Source organism: Dicentrarchus labrax, unplaced genomic scaffold (assembly GCF_905237075.1).
Source record: "Dicentrarchus labrax unplaced genomic scaffold, dlabrax2021, whole genome shotgun sequence".
In the NCBI taxonomy this organism is placed as follows: Eukaryota; Metazoa; Chordata; class Actinopteri; family Moronidae; genus Dicentrarchus; species Dicentrarchus labrax.
Window position 1 is genome coordinate 20071 of NW_026136942.1, and position 16422 is coordinate 36492.

Here is a 16422-nt window from a genome sequence, read left to right on the forward strand (position 1 = left end):
ACACTATCGCGAGATTTGACAGTGCTGAACTGTCTATGGTGCTGAATTGTTGGTTTCATCAAATATGATCTCTAACAACTGAACTAAAACTTAAATCACCTTTTGAATTCATCTCTGGTACAACACAATCTGCTTCCATCCATCTACATGACGTTCACAACACCTGAATGAAGTTTGGAGATCAGGGGCAAGGAGACCACGCCCATTTGGGAAAGGTGAAGTGTGTAACGTTTCATAGAATTGGTTTATAATTGGCGCAGATTATAATGTGCTTTTTTCTGTCATAGAAACATTTTGTGGACAATCAGACAACTCCAGAAAAACCTGTCTAATGTTGTATTCAGGTTTAATTGACATGGCACATCACGGACAGTAACAACACTGTTCATACATGAACAAATATTCATGGACATATTTATTAGTCTTCTTCACTCAAACACTGACTGCATATACTCCTGCTCCATTGATTCTGTACATACTGATGTTTTTACACATCCCTATGTATATTCTTTCATTGCTTATGATATAACATTGTATATATGACTTGCATATTAAAAGCTAAAGGAGATGTGGATGAGTGTGTGAAAGAAACATTCAAAATGTAATGAAAAAGGCAAACAAACTGAACTGAAATAAAACAAATGAACAAATCTTTATTTTTATTCATGCAGAGAGAGAGAGAGAGAGAGAGAGAGAGAGAGAGAGAGAACAACATTCAACATACAGGTGTCTTAAAGACACACAAACAAAAACATTAAATGGAGCCTATAAAGTTGCTGGCAGGCTCCCAGGTATCTTCCCAAGTTTTGCCACTGAAAAAAAGAATGAATGCAAACAAGTGTAAGATCATTGCATATACCACAATATTAGTTTATATCAATGGGGTATCATAGAACAACAAATGACTTCGGATCGGTTTTTCAGAAGCCTGCTACTAACCAGTATGGAAGTAAGTACATATATATTTATAAAGCATACTGTAAAAAAAGCTTTAAAATCAGATAATGTGGGTCAAAGTTCTGAGCTCTTACCATGAGGAACAAGGCAGCCAGCTCACTTTTACCTCTTCTCTCACACACAGAAACACAGACAAAAAGAAGTGTTAGCCATTCCAGCAACCACTGTTAAATGAACTGCTATTTCACTCAGTCAGTTACATCTTACCTCCTTTAGTTGTTTCTTTTATTTCATTGTAGTGAAATATTATTTGCTTCTAACATTTTCGGCAGCCTAAAATTATGCAAAAAAAAGAAAAGAAGAAAGAAGGAGAATACATTTAGAAACAGACTATGACATCCCCCAGGTGAATGATCCTGGGGAGTGATGGTCCTTTTCACCTCTGTGAGAGCCTGAATGCTACGGTAAGCTACTGACCCATTTCCGGTTCACTTCCTGCTCTGTGTACACTGTTTGGTGCTGTAGCTCTGTCAGTGAACGCTAAATATACATTTGTTTTACTCGTTACAGCGGTTATTTCCCAGCTTAACTATTAAACGTAGACTAGTTCTACCTAAGCACTCAGAGTTTCTCCTTCTTTTAGCGACTTTTCACTACTTTCAAAGTTTTTCATACACACTAGCTTCATTAGCATTAGCAGTTAGCTATGGCTTCTCCCTCTTCCTCTCCCCAGAGAATGTCTAATAATGAGAGAAGTTCCACTCTCGGTAAACTTCCGGGTTCTGAACTGTTGCAGTTCCCCTCTGGCTCCACATGAGGGCGCTCACAGGATGAGTGCAGAATGAATGGAGCTCTATGGAGCCATACCCTCAAAATCCACTTTTCTCAGGATATCAGTGTTTGTCTAGTAATTTGAATGTTGCATTCAAAAGGGGACGCAAAGAAATTACACATTGCTGGGTGTTAGATTTTTTAGAGTCACTTATTTGCTTTAAAAAGTCTTTTAAAATGTCAATGATGTCATACACATCGTACGGCCAGAGATACCGCTTTACAGCAAGCCTTGAGTCTCTTTGTGCTTCCTTTTCTCTCGAGGCATCGACGACACAGACGTAACGATCGGCAGATAGAAGTACCAGCAACACAAAAAAAGTTGCTGTGTTAAAAAAAAAGAACTTGGGCGAAAAAATCTGCCTTAACATTGTGGTCCCGCTTCGGATGCCACAATGCCATCAAGCGGGATCTCTGGTCGTAATCAGTCCTTCACTGACCAATCAGCGTTCATTAGCAGAATGCTAGCGCGTTATGGGCAACAACAACTCGTCCTGTAAGAAATCTAAAGGACATAAGAACTCGTTCATTCAACTTTCGACCTATAACCCATGTTGAACTTTAAAAACTACAATCAGATCTGAGATTTCTCAACGACAATCAGGTGAAAGAGACAAATGTAGCCGTCTAGCTCCATCTGCTCCCATTCATTCTGCACTGATGGGCGATCGCCCCCAGTGGACCTCTGCTGGAACTGCAACCAGTATTCGGTACAATGGGACTTAATAGAGAGTGGCCAGGCTCTCGGTAGACGGGCTCTGCTCTCCCTCTCCTCTGTCCTGCTCAGTGTGCCAGATGTTCAGTTATTCCTCTGCCTCCTTTAGTGATAATGGTACCTGTATTAAGTGTAGTTTATTTACTGCGCTGGAGGCGAGGCTTAGTGAGTTAGAGGAACGGTACCCCACCACAGAGATATCTTTAGCCGCTATAGTTAGCCAGCCCCCAGTAGCCGGTGCGGTCCAACCGAAGGTAGCTTCTGCTAGCCGTCCTCCGGTACTTCCTCCGGTAGTTCCTCCGGTAGTTCCCCCGGTAGATCCCGAGCAGCCGGGCAGACAGGGAGGCTGGGTGACTGAGCGAAGGAAGATTAAAGCACCGAAGCCCACAGGTCACCACCAACCCCTTCACGTTTCCAATACATTTTCCCCACTCAGCGACACACCCGTTGAGGAACCAACTCTGGTTATTGGCAGCTCCATAGTCAGAAACGTGAAGTTAGGGAAGCCAGCGGCCATAGTTAAATGTATCCCTGGGGCCAGAGCGGGCGACATTAGAAATATGGCGAAGTTTATTTCTAAAACCTGACAGTCCAGAGTTAGGACCAGGAAGCAGAGCTGCTGTCTTACACACTTCTCTGCTCTTTCTTTAGAACAGTCACCCACCCAAAACCCCATAGAGACTGTGTCTGTCCCCCGACCACCTAAATTATTTAAAGAAATAAAAACAAGAGGAGTTCAACATAAAAACCTAATAAAAATTAAAACTAACTCCTCAGTAGCACAAAATAAGAGAATGAAATGTGGACCGTTAAATATCAGGTCTCTGTTTTAGTGAATGAATTAATATCAGATTATGATATTGATTTACTTTTACTCTTACTGAGACCTGGTTGTCCCACGAGGAGTATGTTAGCCTAAATGAATCCACCCCCCCCAGTCATATTAATACTCACATTCCTCAAGGCACTGGCTGAGGAGGGGGAGTAGCAGCCATATATGATTCGAGTGTTTTAATGGACCCTAAACCTAAGTTATATCAAGTTTAGTCCTTAAATCAGATAAAGAAATTGTTGTAGGTGATTTTAATATTCATGTGGATGTTGACAATGACAGCCTTAGTAACGCATTTATATCATTAATAGACTCAATTGGCTTCTGTCAAACCAACTCATTGTTTTAATCACACTCTTGACCTTGTTCTATCATATGGCATTGATATTGAACATTTAATAGTCTTCCCACATAATCCTTTCCTATCTGACCATTATTTAATAACTTTTGAATTCATACTATTAGATTATAAGCCATTAGGCAAAACTTCCTACAGCAGATGTCTATCTGACAGTGCTGTAGCTAAATTTAAGGAGGAGATTCCTTCAGTGTTTAATTCAATGCCATGTCTGAATTTAACAGAGTCCTATAATAACTTTAGTCCCTCCGAAATTGATAATCTTGTTGATAGTGCTGCAGGCTCACTACGATCAACATTAGACTCTATTGCTCCTATAAAAAGGAAATTATTAAAACATAGGAGACTAGCACCGTGGTACAACCACCAAACCCGCCAGTTAAAACAAATAGCTAGAAAATCTGAAAGGAAATGGCGCTCTTCCAAATTATCAGAATATCGCTCAATTTGGCAAGATAATCTTAAAACTTATAGAAAGGCCCTCCGTAATGCCAGAGGAGCCTATTACTCAGCACTAATAGAAGAAAATAAGAATAACCCTAGGTTCCTCTTCAGCACTGTAGCCAGGCTGACAGAGAGCCACAGCTCTATTGAGCCACATATCCCCATAAACTTAAGTAGCAATGACTTCATGAGCTTCTTTTATAATAAAATTATTACTATTAGAGAGAAAATTAATCACCAACTGCCATCAACAGTTATCAGTGGCTCTCCAAGTTCAGGGACTTTTGCTAATGTAAACTTAGATATATATTTAGACTGTTTTTCTGCTATCGATCTTTATCAGTTAACTTCAATCATTTCTACATCGAAGCCATCAACCTGTCTGTTAGACCCGATCCCAACTAGGCTGCTTAAAGAAGTTGCTCCCTTAATTGGCACTTCTTTACTGGATATGATTAATCTTTCTTTATTATCAGGATATGTACCAATTCAATTCAATTCAATTCAATTTTATTTGTATAGTGCCAATTCATAACAGAAGTTATCTCCAAATAGAGCAGGTCTAGACCGAATTCTTTAAAACATTAATTACAGAGACCCAACAGTACCACCATGAGCAAGCACTTGGCGACAAGGGCAAGGAAAAACTGCCTGTTAAAAGGCAGAAACCTAGGACAGATCCTCCGGCTCTAGGTGGGTGGTCGTCTGTCTTGACCAGTTGGGGTGAGAGAGAGAGAGAGAGAGAGAGAGAGAGAGAGAGAGAGAGACCACAGTCCTTTAAAGTAGCTGTAATTAAACCCCTTCTTGAAAAGCCCACTCTTGACCCAGGGGTTTTAGCCAACTATAAACCAATCTCTAACCTCCCCTTCCTCTCTAAGATTCTGGAGAAAGTAGGCGCCAAAGAGTTGTGTGACTTTCTACATAACAGTAGTTTATTTGAGGATTTTCAGTCCGGATTTAGAGTTCATCATAGCACAGAGACAGCTCTGGTTAAAGTTAATAATGACCTTCTGACTGCTTCTGACAATGGACTTGTCTCTGTACTTGTATTATTAGATCTTAGTGCTGCATTTGACATTATTGAGCATGATATTCTTTTACAGAGACTTGAGCATCAAATTGGCATTAAAGGAACCGCACTAAGCTGGTTTAAGTCATATTTATCAGATCGTTCTCAGTGTGTACATGTTAACGATGAATCTTCAATAAATACTACAGTTAGTCATGGAGTTCCACAAGGTTCTGTACTTGGACCAATATTATTTACTTCATATATGCTCCCTTTAGGCAACATTATTAGGAATCACTCCATTAACTTTCACTGTTATGCAGATGATACGCAGTTATATCTATCGATTAAGCCCGATGAAATTAATCAATTATCTAAATTACAAACATGTCTTAAGGACATAAAATCCTGGATGAGCTGCAATTTTCTGATGTTAAACTCAGAAAAAAACGAAATTCTTGTTCTTGGCCCCAAAAACCTTAGAGACTCACTGTCTAAAGATATAGTTACTCTAGATGGCATTACCTTGGCCTCTAGCACCACTGTCAGGAATCTTGGAGGTTATCTTTGATCAGGATTTGTCATTTAACTCCCACATAAAGCAGACCTCTAGGACTGCCTTCTTTCATTTACGTAATATTACAAAAAATTAGACACATCCTATCACAGACAGATGCAGAAAAACTAATCCATGCATTTGTTACTTCAAGGCTGGATTACTGCAACTCTTTATTGTCAGGTTGCCCCAATAAGTCCATTAAAACGCTCATATTAATTCAGAACGCTGCAGCACGAGTACTGACAGGAATTAGAAAAAGAGATCACATCTCTCCTGTACTAGCTTATCTGCATTGGCTCCCTGTAAAATGTAGAATAGAATTTAAAATCCTCCTCCTCACCTATAAAGCTCTTCATGGTCAGGCCCCTTCATATCTTAAAGAGCTTATAGTACCCTATTACCCCTCTAGAACACTACGTTCTCTGAATGCTGGACTACTTGTGGTTCCTATAGTATCTAAAAGTAGAACAGGAGCCAGAGCCTTCAGTTACCAAGCTCCTCTCCTGTGGAACCAGCTTCCAGTTGTGGTTCGGGAGGCAGACACCCTCACCACATTCAAGAGTAGGCTTAAGACATTCCTCTTTGATAAAGCTTATAGTTAGGGCTGGATCAGGTGAGTCCTGAACCATCCCTTAGTTATGCTGCTATAGGCCTAGACTATCGGGGGATTTCCCATGGTGCACTGAGCTCCTCTCTTCCTCTCTCTTTCTGCACTCATTCATGTCCCATTAATGCATGTTACTAACTTGTCTTCTTCCCCGGAGTTCTTGTGCTTTCTCGTCTCGCAGGTTCTTATCGATCCTGGTGGAGCCTCCTGCCATGGTCCTGCTAGATTGCCATTGCCAATACTGTTGTTGCTGTGCACCTGTCTGTCTGTCTGTCTCTCTGTCTATCCGTCTGTCTGTCTGTCTGTCTGTCTCTCTCTCTGTCTCTCTCTCTCGCTCACCCCAACTGGTTGAGACAGATGACCACCCACCTAGAGCCGAAGGATCTGTCCTAGGTTTCTGCCTTTTAACAGGCAGTGTTTCCTTGCCCTTGTCTCCAAGGTCTTGCTCATGGTGGTACTGTTGGGTCTCTGTAATTAATGTTATAAAGAGTTCGGTCTAGACCTGCTCTATTTGAAAAGTGTCCTGAGATAACTTCTGTTATGAATTGGCGCTATACAAATAAAATTGAATTGAATTGAATTGATAACTTAAGATCTAGACGTCTGATGACTAAAATCCTTCATCAGGTTCAAATCTAGAGTTAAAAAGCACCAAGATCTAAACAGTGGATGGTAACAATGTGGCTTCAGACTGGATAAACAGTCAGTGTATGACTCTTTGGGGTAACTGTTTTGGTTCCAGCGTTATACCACAGTTGTTTGGTTCAGTGTGAAAGAGCGAAGGCGGCGTGATGGCGGTCGTTCTTTACGCTTATGTTACAGGATCTCTGTGTAGAAATATACAGCTACAACTAGGGCTGCTCGATTATGGAAAAAATCATAATCACGATTATTTGGGTCAAAATTGAAATCACGATTATTAAAACGTTTGGTTATCTAACATAACCGCAGTTCTTAGAATAATATGAGCGAGGTGTCTCGCTATGGGATGCAGCCTCCTGCAGCCCTGATAGAAGCATTTATCTCAATCCGCCAATCTTGATTGGCCGTGAAGGTGTTCATCCGCACCGCACCCAGCAGTCCCACCTACTATATATAGTGTGCGCAGATAACACTCGCGCAATTCAATAAGCAAACCTCTTCTCACCGCCCAGCAAGAAGGGTTGTCTGGCGAGACACCTCGCTCATATTGAAGAAGAACTGCGGTTATGTTAGAACTGCGGTTATGTTAGATAACCAAACGTTCTTCTTCATAATATTCACTCGGTGTCTCGCTATGGGATATGGTAGCTCCCGTATTGCAAGACAGCTTATCGAACAAGTACCGGCCAGGGGGAGGGTCCATGGGTTCCAGTTAAGACTCCAGGACCGCGCTAGCCACGCACGGCCCTGACACGTCAAGCATGTAGAACCGAACAAAAGTCAGAGGCGAGGACCAACTCGCTGCTGAACAAATGTCCTGAACAGACACTCCCCTAAATAAAGCCCAGGATGCAGCCATCCCGCGGGTAGAGTGTGCACGCAAACCCGCCGGCGGCTGCAGACCCCTGCTCGTATACGCCAAAGCTATAGCCTCCACCACCCAGTGGGCGAGGCGCTGCTTTGTCACCGGCTGTCCCTTTCGGGGTTCAGCCCAGGAGACGAAGAGTTGATCGCTCCTCCTGATGCTCTGTGTCCTGTCCATATAAGAGCGCACAGCTCGAACCAGACACAGCATGTGCGCTCGCTGCTCACCGGGAGAAGTGGTGAACGCTGCGAGCTCAATCGGGGAACATGACCCCACCACCTTAGGTACAAAGACCGGGTTGGGCCTCAGAACCATACGTGTATTCCCCGGGGCGAACTGAGCGCACGCAGGGCTCACAGAGAGCGCATGGATATCACTCACTCGCTTTGCAGAGGCGAGAGCCAGTAACAGCACTGTCTTAAGGGATAGGTGTTTGAGACTCGCTCCCAGCAATGGCTCAAATGGGGGGCCTTTAAGCCCCTCCAGAACCACCGCTAAATCCCACGGAGGCATCAGTGGTCTAGAGACAGGGAGAAGCCTGCGCGCGCCCCTCATAAACCGGCACACCAAAGGGTGTTGGCCCGCTGTTTTGTCCCTGAATCCTATATGGCAAGCCGCTATAGCTGCCAGATAAACCTTAACCGTGGAAAAGGCTTTTCCTTTATCAATCAAGTCCTGTAAAAACGACAGTATCGTTGGCACAGAACACTGAAAAGGGATATGGCTCCGTTCGAGACACCACCGCTCAAACACCCCCCACTTAGAGTCGTACAGAGACCTAGTGGAGGGAGCCCTGGCGTTTTGTAAAGTGTTAACCACACTCTGAGAGAGCCCAGCAGTGGTCAAATTGAGCCACTCACGGGCCAGGCGAACAGTTGCAGTCGCTCCGGGTGCGGGTGGAACACCGTCCCCCCCTCCCTGCGAGAGCAAATCCCTGCGCACCGGCAGTTACCAAGGCTGGGCGCACAGCATCTGATATATCTCCGCCAGCCAGTGCAGCGCTGGCCAGTGTGGAGCTATCAGGATCAGCCTGTGATTGTGCCCCCTCACTCTGGCGAGAGTGGGGGGTATCAGGGCCAGTGGGGGAAACGCGTAGAGCAGCTCGTGCGGCCAAGCGTGTGCTAGTGCGTCTACGCCAAGGGGAGCGTCCAGAGTGCGCAGAGAGAAGAACAGCTCGCACTGAGCGTTTTCTCTGGACGCGAACAGATCTATCCGGGCGCGGCTGAAGCGCGCCCATATCTGCTCCATGACCTGCGGGTGCAGCATCCATTCCCCGTACATCGGCGCGCCCCTGGACAGCAGGTCGGCACCTATGTTCAGGGTCCCCGGTACGTGAGTCGCTCTCAGGGAGAGAAAGTGTACACTGCTCCAGAGGATCAGTTTGCGTGCCAGAGTGTGCAACACACGAGAGCGCAAACCCCCTTGACGGTTTATATACGCTACTGTCGTTGTGTTGTCCGTCCTCACCAGGACGTGGCAGCCCGAGAGGAACGGGAGGAAGTGTTTCAGGGACAGAAACACAGCCGAGAGCTCGAGAAAGTTTATGTGAAGACGTTGAAGAGCCTGGCTCCACCGTCCCCTCACAGACCTGCCCTCGTAAATGCCACCCCCAGCCGGATAGGCTGGCGTCTGTGGTGACCACTTTTCTGGACGAGACAGTGCCCATGGACACCCCCTGAGTCAGGAAAGACGGGGCCCGCCAGTGGCGCAGGGCCGCCATGCAATCCGCCGTGACCGTTATCCACCGTGCGCCATGACGCACGGGATCCAGCCTGAGTGAAGCGACCCAGCGCTGAAATTCCCGCATGTGAAGGCGGCCGAGGCGGGTCACGAGGATGGCTGAAGCCATCAGACCCAGCAGCCGAAGACACAGTCTGAACTGGACGGACCTGTGTCGCCGGAAAAGAGCGAGGCAAGCCCTGAAAGTTTTCACTCTCTCCTCCGAGAGGCGAGCTGTGAATGGCACGGAGCGCAGGGATAACCCCAGAAAGGATATCTCCTGCGTCGGAGAGAGTTGGCTCTTCTCCGTATTTATCACGAAACCCAGATCTATTAGGTGTCTCGTGACAATGTGCGTGTGAACCCTGGCCTCCTGTTCTGACTGCGCCAACAGGAGCCAGTCGTCCAAATACGTGGCCAGCCGTATGCCCCGGCGTCTGAGCGGGGCGACAGCGGCCTCTGTACACCGTATGAAAACCCTCGGGCTGAGAGACAGGCCGAATGGGAGAACACGGTATTCGTAGCACACCCCCAGAAAGGCGAATCGGAGATATTGCCTGTGAGGGGGGTAAATGGGAATGTGAAAATACGCGTCTTTCAGATCCACGAAAACCAGAAAGCGGAGACGCATATTGCAGCCTCTGCGCTACCACAGGAGGTCCCGACAGCGGTGCTGTGGCGCCCTCCTGCGGTAGAGCGGGAAAACCACCCCCCGCGGTGCCCGTCGCTCTGCTCCCCGGGAATGGTGATGCCCATCCCGGGGGGCGAGCTGCAGAGGGCTCGGTGGCCACACTGCTTATAGACGGGATATTTTTGTTCATTTTGGCTTTTTTTGTTATCTGCACCCTCGGCTCGTGGCCTGGCTGTGACAGATTTATTTTTATTTTCACATGTTTGGGGACACGTGTGTATGTGTGTGCTTGTTGACATTTTGCTCGGGGCGCAACAGCGCAAACCTCCGAGGCGATGTCTCTCCTCTCGCGGACCGGCTCTGGAGTGGGCAGCGGCGGCGTGGGACGCACACGAACAAGCCAAAACGGTGGGCCTGCGTAACGGGGAACGGCAGGATGCTCCACCCGGGGGAGAGGAAGGCTGTCAGGCCGCTCTCCTTTTCTTCCTCGCCTGGGGGACCGAGGCCGCGGCGGTCTGGGGCAGCGGCGGGACTGCGGTCGGGGCGGGAGATTTTCTGTGCCAGCCGGCTCCGGGCTCCTTCAAGCAGCTTGAGCGAACGATTTGCGCTGCACTGGAGGTGAAGGCGTGGGTGCTTTTCGGGGAGACAAAGTTTCAGGGCTTCGTTGTCCTTCTTCTTGGCCTCACACCTCTGCTGCATCGTGGCCAATGCAGAGCCGAAAATACCCTCCGGGACGATTGGCATATCCAGTATGTCATCTCGCTCCCTGTCAGTCAAGTTGGCGAGGCTGAGCCATCTAGCCCGTTCCTGAATGACGAGGGTCGCCATCACCTTGCCCGTGGCCTGGACTGAGACTCGGGCTTGGTTGGCAGCGTCGGACGCCTGGAGGAGGCCGCAGATAGCTGGCTCGTGCTGCCCGGGCAGAGATGCGCAGCTACGGGGGCTTCCACCGGAGGCATCGAGAGGAGACCCTGGGCTTCCATCGCCTCGCAGTCGAGGGAAGCTGCGCCCGGGATGGGACTCCTGTTGCTGTACGGGCAGTTACTCCAAGTTTTGGACAGCTCGGCCAGCAACTCGGGGAAGACAGGAAGAAGCTGTTTCACCGCACTACGGGCCAGGGGGAGCCGCTTGCCTTCGTAGCGGGACCGGGTGGGCTCCACTACTGCAACCGGCCAGGGGACCTCCAGCTTCTCTGCCGCACGTTTACACGTGTGGAGCAGGTCCACATGGAGTGAGGGAGCTGGAGAGCTCACCCCACTTTCCTCCCTGTTGGTAGGCTTCGACAGCTTCGCCTTTTCAGCCGGGGCTGGGGCCACGAAGGTGTCGTCTTCCTCCTCGTCCTCTGATATGAGGAACGAGGTGTCATCGTCATCCTCTGCGAGGCCGATTTCCAGCACGTCTTCCTCGGGAAACGGGGGAGCTCGGAACTGCTCGCACTGGGCGTCCCAGTCGTAGCCAGTCTCCGGAACTTCCCCGGCCATGTCCTCGTCTTCCTCCGCGGCTGCGCCTTGGTCAGCGGTGGGGAGAAACAGGTCACGGTCAGCGAGGCTAACTTGGCGGGCTAGCCTGCGTCTGAGGCTCTTGACCGTGAACATTTTGCAGTGTCCACAGGACCCGGGAATTTCGAGGGCTAACCTGGCGTGGTCAACCCCCAGGCAGGTACTGCACACCTGGTGGGTGTCCTTCCCAGAGATTTTATTCCCGCAGCAACAGAGCCGACAGTCTCCTCTGGTGTGAGGATCTTTAGCGGTCGCCACCTCGCCGACAAGCTGGAGTGCTAGCGGAGAAAAGGGCCGTGGCTAGCTGATGTGCTAGCGTGGGGTCGAGAAGAGTAGCTGGTGTGCTAGCTTAGCTCGACCGACTCGAGCGTCCGTGGTGGGGAGCCGAGAGAAATTCCGCCGTGGAGGGGCCGGAAAAGAATACTTACTGGTCCGGTCTGATGTGAACGGACAAGGCAGAAGCCAGAGCACAACACTAGTGTCCGGTGACGGAAGCTAGCAAGATCCGTCTGGTGAACAGTTAAGCTAGCGAAGCTCCGACGTGAGATAAGCTCTCAGGTGAGAAGAGGTTTTGAATTGCGCGAGTGTTATCTGCGCACACTATATATAGTAGGTGGGACTACTGGGTGCGGCGCGGATGAACACCTTCATGGCCAATCAAGATTGGCAGATTGAGATAAATGCTTCTATCAGGGCTGCAGGAGGCTGCATCCCATAGCGAGACACCGAGTGAATATTATGAAGAAGAACGATTATTTTTTTAAACTTCAGAAACATGCTGCATTTATTGGACATTTGTCAAAAACACTTTGCATGGAAGTCCTCAATTACACTTTCCTTTCCCCATAAACATTTTTAAGTCTCTGCGTTACCTGTTCAAACGAAAACAATGTGACAGTAGAAGACTGCAACTAGTGTCACGACCACCAGCGCAGGTATAAATATTTACAGCTCTCCCGTGACTTCCCATTGTCGCGCGACAGGTCGGGAACGGCGAGTATACCGAGCGCATGACTCGTGCAGTGCTTGTTGCGGGGGAGGGACGGAAATACGCATGCGCGAAATACGCAGACTGTATACAACGTTTCACAACAGCAAATTTTAACCCACCCGATTTTCCACCCGATTTTATTAGTTTTGAGATCGTTTGGCCCCAAAATCGTAATCATGATCAAATTTCGATTAATTGAGCAGCCTAAAAGTGAACTTAGTTGGGTTTGTGCGGCTTTATCGGACAGCGATGGGGGACCGGGAGAGGGGACGAATCTAACCCGGGCCCCTGCAGATTGTAGTGCATGTTACAGTCTAACAGGTGAGCTACTTATACACTGTGTGCACAATTATTAGAGAAGAGAATTATTCAGAAGCTGCCAGTTATGTTGGAGCAGATGAAAACTCATGTTCAAAATAAGAAATAAAAGGCTGCCAGATCTTAGAGTTGCCCTGCAAAGTAAATCTAAGATAGATCTAATTTAAGGTGTGCCATCACCTCCTCTACCCATCTTTTGTGAGTTGGCGGTGCTGCCTTTATCCAGTTAAATAAGATCAATCTCCTGGCCAACAATGAAGAGAATGCTATTGCTTTCCTTTGAGCAATCGTTAGTTGTGTTTCCCCCGGTGCCACACCAAAAATGGCTGCCAGAGGACCGGGCTCTATATTTCTTGTTATAAATGGATGAGAAGGTTTTGAAAATTTTGGTCCAAAACCCTTTGAGCCTGGGACAAGACCAGAACATGTGGCTTATGTTGGCTGGCACCTGTTTACATCTAGGGCATGTCGGATCAGCTCCCTGGTAGATTCTTGCCAGTTTGTCCCTCGTGAAATGAAGTCTGTGTAACACCTTAAACTGTATCAATCCATGCCTAACACACACAGAAGAAGAGTGTATTAGTTCTACTGCCAATCTCCATTCAACATCCGATATGTCCAACTCTAACTCTTCCTCCCATTTCTTCTTTATGTAATCAAGGGATGGCGAAGCCACCTTCTGGATATTCACATAAAGCATAGAAACCATCCCTTTAAGAGTCGGGTTCATGTCCAATAGCCCATCTATCCATCCACTCTGTGGTAACTCAAGGGATGAGGAGAATGTCTTTTCACAAAATCTCGAATCTGAAAGTATCTGAGGTAGTTAGTCTTTGAGGGGATTCCATATTCCTTCTCCAGCTGAGCAGCAGACATAAATAAATCATCTTTAAAATGATTTTTAACACATTCCACCCCAGCTCTATACCATTCCCTAAACGGGTAGGCCTGGAATGATAGTCTCCTCGCCTGTTTATTAATTAGGAAAAGAACACTTTTCTAGGTTAATTTTATAGCCCGAAACCCTCCCAAAGTCCCTGATAATACCAAGAGCCACCGGAATGCTTGTGACAGGGTTCGACAGGAAAAGGAGGAGGTCATCAGCGTATAGCGAAAGTTTATGGTTTTGCATCCCCCTGCGTATTCCCCCCAATCCAGCAGCATTCCTCAGCATTATTGCAAGGGGCTCAATTGCCACATCAAAGAGCAGGGGTGACAAAGGGCACCCCTGCCTTGTTCCCCGAAACAGAGGAAAAGGTTCAGATATTATATTGTTTGTTCTTACCATAGCCTGGGGGTTCGCATATATTATCTCAATCCATGAACGAAATTTAGGACCAAATCCAAATCTCTCAAGGGCCGTGAACAGATAGAAATACTCTATTCTATCAAAGGCTTTGTGGGCATCTAAGGCTATCACAATCTCGGGCTCAATGTTATCTTCAGCAGTATATATCACATTAAAAAGGCGACGAAGATTACTGGAAAGTTGTCTGCCAGTAACAAACCCTGTCTGGTCAGGATGTATTATCTTACTTATAACAGGCTCAATCCTAGCTGCCAGTACTTTGGTCAATATCTTATAGTCACATCCAAGTAAACTCACTGGGCGGTATGATTCATATTTAAGTGGATCCTTATCCTTCTTAAGGAGCACAGAGATCACAGCCTGTGACATTGTTTGAGGTAAAGTTTTATTATCAAGGACGTCCTCATATACTCTACAGAGCAGGGGTATCAGTTTAGGAGCAAATGTTTTATAAAATTCACTCGGGAACCCATCAGGGCCTGGCGCTTTACCTGTCTTCATATTGCGAATCGCATTCTCTATCTCCCTTGTAGTCAGGGGTCCCTCTAATCTATCCTTATCTGCCCTCTCTAGGGATGGCATTTCCAGATTTTAAAAAAAATTCAAAAAAAAAAAAAATCATTTACTTCTGAAGTATAGAGATCCTTATAAAAATACTTCAATAGGTTGTTAATACCTTTCTGCTCTATAATTTTATTTCCCAAATTATCCCCCATCTCCGCTATCATACCAGCAGCTGCTGATTGCTTCAGCTGGTGGCTGAGAAGCTTACCTGTGCGCTCACCATGCTCGACATGTCTCGACCAAAGATATAGATCTTCGTCACATTGATTTATTAAGATATTATATTCAGTTTGGAGCAAAATACGCTTTCTGTGTAGTTCCTCAGAGGGAGCCCTAGAGTTTGCCAGGTCAACTTCTGTTATTGCCTTCGTTAATTCTGTGGTACGCTTCATCTTTCTTTTCCTTTCACCAGCATTATATGAAATTATTTGTCCTCGAATATAAGCTTTTAAGGATTCCCACAAAGTGGCACTACTTATGTCAGTGGTATCATTAAGCTCTAAGAAAAAGACTATTTGCGAGTTTATAAATTTTGTAAAATTATCATCTGCCAATAGCCTGTTATTAAGGCACCACATTCTCTGAGGTGGCGTGTTCTCAGGAAAATGAAGTATCCAGATTTGGTAATACTGAGAATAGGTCCTTAAAAAAATTATAATTATCCCAATTGGGTGCATATATGTTTACCAGCACCACTGGCATATTGAATAATTTTCCAACTACAATAATATACCGACCATGTTTATCTTTTATAGTAGTTGTTTCTATAAATTGTACATTCCTGTGTATGAGGATGGCCACTCCCCGACTCTTACTATTGAAATTTGAGTGATAAACCTGATTAAATCCTCACCTGCAGAGCTTGAGGTGGTCCCTGTTCAACAAATGTGTCTCCTGTAAATATATTATCTCTACTCCCTGGTCTCTCAAATGTGAAAATACCTTACTCTGTTTGGCTGGCTTATTGATCGCCCTTACATTCCAGCTCATCAGTTTTGTGGCCATTCTGCTCGGATCCATGGTTGATGCCATGTCAGGAGGCCGTAGCCTGATTTTAACGGACTGTGAAAAGTCAAAAATTGTAAAAAGTCTTTCAGAGGGATGCAGCACTCTTGAAATTGCTAAGATATTGGGGCGTGAGCACAGAACCATCAAACGTTTTGTTGCAAATAGCCAACAGGGTCGCAAGAAACGTATTGGAGAAAAAAAGACGCAAATCAACGGCCAAAGATTTGAGAAGAATCAAACGTGAAGCTACCAGGAACCCATTATCCTCCAGTGCTGCCATATTCCAGAACTGCAACCTACCCGGAGTGCCCAGAAGTACAAGGTATTCAGTGCTTAGAGACATGGCCAAGGTAAGGAAGGCTGAAACCCGACCACCACTGAACAAAACACACAAGTTGAAACGTCAAGACTGGGCCAAGAAATATCTGAAGACAGATTTTTCAAAGGTTTTATGGACTGATGAGATGAGAGTGACTCTTGATGGACCAGATGGATGGGCCCGTGGCTGGATCAGTAACGGACACAGAGCTCCACTTCGACTCAGACGCCAGCAAGGTGGAGGTGGGGTACTGGTATGGGCTGGTATTATTAAAGATGAGCTAGTTGGACCTTTTCGGGTTGAAG

At 46.5% G+C, this 16422-nt stretch overlaps 1 pseudogene; it reads right to left on the reverse strand.

Annotated features, from left to right (window-relative positions):
- Positions 1–8601: 8601 nt before the first annotated feature.
- LOC127360798 (uncharacterized) lies at positions 8602–10109 on the reverse strand (annotated as a pseudogene).
- Positions 10110–16422: the final 6313 nt, after the last annotated feature.